The following is a 4123-nucleotide window of genomic DNA, read 5'->3' as shown; positions in this document are numbered from 1 at the left end:
TTTAACCTCCAGTTTAACCTTAAACTGGAGGTTAAACGCCAGAAATGGGAAGTGCACCAGGGAGCCATTTCCACGTTTAAGCTCCAGTTTGACCTTAAACTGGAGCTTAAACGTGTTCGACCAAGTTTTCTCCTCCAGGGTTGCTTTCTCCATTTCCACGTTTAAGCTCCAGTTTAACCTTAAACTGGAGCTTAAACGTGTTCGACACCTCCAGGGCTACCCTTCTAAGCTCCCACGTTTAACCTCCAGTTTAACCTTAAACTGGAGGTTAAACGTGTTCGACCTCCAAGATGCCTCCTTCCATTTCCACGTTTAACCTCCAGTTTAACCTTAAACTGGAGGTTAAACGTGTTCGACCTCCAGGGCTGCCCTTCCTATCTCCACGTTTAAGCTTCAGTTTAACCTTAAACTGAAGCTTAAACGTGTTCGACTACATGACTCTCCAGGGCTGCCTTCTTCCATTTCCACGTTTAAGCTTCAGTTTAACCTTAAACTGAAGCTTAAACGTGCTTCTACAAAAGGCCTCACTGGAAGTGTCTGGCGTTTAAGCTGCAGTTTAAGCTTAAACTGCAACTTAAACGCCACTTTTGGAAAAGGTTTCTGGGCCAAAAATAGTGCGATTTAAGTTAGTCTTTGAGCACAAACATTAACTTAAACTTACTCTGGTATGAAACCCAATTGAATATCATGGTTTATGGGATTGGGCCTGAAGGATTGATGAGTTTGAAATCTCAATTTATTGAGTCATGTGTCATTATTTGATTATCACTAAGTTGGCTCAATGAATGTTACAGAATTTGGATCAACAGCCTCATCAAGATTATGGATCATAAACCCAAGGCAAAAGGAAAGCAGGGAGAGGCCTCAAAGCCCAAGAAACACAACAGAAGCTCAATATAGAAAGTGTATAAATAGGATAGAATTTAAGTTAGGGGGGACTTTTACCTTCACTTTTAGCTAGTTTTCATATCTTTGTAATTGAATTCAGAGCTATGACTCACTAAACCCCTTTCATTGGGTTAGGGAGCTCTATTGTAATTCAATGAATCAATAATAGTTTATCTTCTTCTTCAATCTTTTCTCTTGAATTTTGTTAGAAAGCTTCTCGATCTAATTCCATTGGGTAGTTGTCTTGGGAAAGAAACTACCCATAATTGGAATCCTTCGGAACCTTGGGAAAGGAATGGAGGATTCATGCTAGAGAAGCTTTCTCACAGTGAATTGGATTGGGGTTTGGATGGATATTGTGACATGTAATCCTACCAAATTGTGGTTCATGAAACTGTGTGGTATAATCAGTGATCGAGCATCATCTCTTCTTATGAACATTTAAACCAAGGGATTGGGAATTTGTTCATTTTTAGAGAGAATTGGTGAGCCAAGGGATTGGGATCCAATCATATAAGATTGCCAAGCAAAATTCAATGAACGCATTGCTTGAGGAAGAGATAAACATGTTTTGATTCGGAGATCTCAATATCTCCTATAACCCAATGAATCCCCCAATTCTGATTTACATCTTCTCTTTACATTCTGCAACTCAATTCATGCAATCACCCCCATTCCCTTTTAATTTCAGCAATTTAGTTTCTGCTCTTTAATTCATGCAATTTAAGATTCCGCCATTTCAATTTCTTGTCATTTACTTTTCCCGCCAATTTTACATTCCGCAATTCTCATCTCAATCTTGATTCCGCTCAACTAGAACACACTTCTAATCCGAATTGCTCACTCAACCAATCCTTGTGGGATTCGACCTCACTCTATTGTGAGTTTTTACTTGACGATAACCGGTGCACTTGCCGGAAGGAATTTTGCCGATCGTGCAATTTCCTAAATCGTAGCATAACTAGTTTATGCGCATCAAGTTTATGGCGCCGTTGCCGGGGATTGGTTTTCGATTGACAATTCTCCAATTGGAAGCTAACTAGATTGAGCAATTTCTCTTGCTTTGTTAATTCTGTTCAAGTTACTTGTGGAATTTTAATTTCTGCACTCGGTTACATGCTTTCTTTCTTTATGCCTTTAAATTCAAGCAACTAACTCACTGACTCACTAACTGTTTGAATTAATTCCTGAATTGCTCTAACCATACTCTTCCATTAACCAAGAGTATTTCACTTGTTTGTACCTGTGCTGTGTTCTTGTATGACAGGTAGGAGAGGAGAGACATCAACTCCTCCATATACCGAACCAGAGAGGACCCTTCATAGACTGAGAAGGGAAGCAAGAGGGAAGAGAGTAGTGGGAGAAGAGGAATCTGAAGGAGAATCTGAGGACAATTTTGAGGAAGCTTTAGATCTCAACGTGGATAGAGAAGTTCACAACCATGAGAGAGCTGATGGAAACAATGCCATTCCTGAGAGGAGGGTTCTTAGTTCATACATAAACCCAACCTCTGGGAATTGTGGTAGCAGCATCCAGAAACCACCCATTCAGGCCAACAATTTTGAACTCAAACCACAGCTAATATCACTTGTGGAGAATCATTGTTCATTTGGTGGAAGTGCTAATGAAGACCCAAACCAACATCTCACAAAATTCCTGAGAATTTGTGACACTGTGAAGGCCAATGGAGTCCAGGAAGATGCATATAAACTGCTTTTGTTCCCATTTTCACTTAGGGACAAGGCAGCTAAGTGGCTGGAATCATTCCCAAGGGGGAGTCTAACAACATGGGATGAGGTGGAAAGCAAGTTTCTGGCACGTTTCTACCCCCCACAAAAGGTCAATAGGCTTCGATCTGAGGTTCAGACTTTTAGACAACAAGATGGTGAAACTCTCTACGAGGCATGGGAGAGATTCAAGGACTTGACAAGGAAATGCCCACCAGACATGTTCCATGATTGGGTGCAATTGCATATTTTCTATGATGGACTCTCTTATGAATCAAGGAAGGCTGTAGACCATTCATCAGGAGGTTCATTGAACAGGAAAAAGACCGTGGAAGAGGCCATTGAAGTGATTGAGACAGTGGCTGAGAATGAGTACTACTATGCATCAGAAAGGCACAACACTAAGGGAGTCATGGAGCTGAACCATGTTGATACAATTCTAGCCCAAAACAAGGTGTTTGCCAAGCAACTAGCAGAGCTTACCAGGCAATTAGAAACAAAGCAAGTGGCTGCAATACACACACAAGATCAAGAGGAAGTAAGCATTGAAGGAGGTGATTGGGAAGAGGCCAACTATGTGGGAAACCAACAAAGGCAATCATATGATCCACACTCCAACACTTACAACCCAGGATGGAAAAATCACCCAAACTTTGGGTGGGGGAACCAACAAACCCAACCACAAAACCACAAACCTTACAACCACAACCAACATAACAATTCCACATACCAAAACTCCAACCAAAGATCATACCAAGCCACACAAAACACTTACTCCCAACCATCATATCATGGCCAAAATAATCAACCTACCCAACCTAATCCGAACCAACAATTTCAAGATCAATTAAACCGGATAGAAGGAATGCTTGCAACCATGAGTCAAGACATAACCGAATTGAAAGCTTTTAAGGAAGAAGTAAATTCTAACCTGCAAAACCAAGGAGCTGCCATCTAGAAGCTAGAAAATCAAATTTTGTATTTGTCTAAGCAAAACCCTGGGACAAGCGTTTCTCATGCTGCCAAGGCCATTGCAAGGGAAGAATGTAAGGCCATAACCCTCAGAAGTGGAAAGAATCTAAAGGAGATCTCAAAGGAAACCATAGAGGATGAAGCAAGGGAACATGTGAGAGACAAGGAACAAGGACAATCTTTTACACAGTCCACAACAAAAGAAAAAGAAAAAGAGGTCCTGAAGCCTTATACACCTAAAGCACCATATCCTCAACGTTTGATGAAAAGTGAAAAGGATGGTCAATTCTCCAGGTTCTTGGAGATTTTCAAGAAGCTCCAAATCAACATTCCGTTTGCTGAGGCAATAGAGCAAATGCCACTCTATGCAAAATTCTTAAAAGAATTAATGACCAAGAAGAGAAGCTGGAGAAATGAGGAAACTGTGTTGTTAACTGAAGAATGCAGTGCCATCATTCAGCACAAATTGCCTCAGAAATTGAAGGACCCAGGCAGTTTCCAAATCCCCTGCATCATAGGAGAAGTCATGGTAGAGA

General features: G+C 40.9%; 1 non-coding gene across 1 annotated transcript; it reads right to left on the bottom strand.

Annotated features, from left to right (window-relative positions):
* Nucleotides 1-2733: 2733 nt before the first annotated feature.
* Nucleotides 2734-2837, bottom strand: LOC112739740 (small nucleolar RNA R71). The gene has a single exon (XR_003170676.1). It is a non-coding gene; the product is annotated as a small nucleolar RNA R71 (small nucleolar RNA).
* Nucleotides 2838-4123: the final 1286 nt, after the last annotated feature.

This window comes from Arachis hypogaea, chromosome 13 (assembly GCF_003086295.3).
Source record: "Arachis hypogaea cultivar Tifrunner chromosome 13, arahy.Tifrunner.gnm2.J5K5, whole genome shotgun sequence".
Classification (NCBI taxonomy): Eukaryota; Viridiplantae; Streptophyta; class Magnoliopsida; order Fabales; family Fabaceae; genus Arachis; species Arachis hypogaea.
This window is presented reverse-complemented; position numbering and strand designations above follow the sequence as displayed.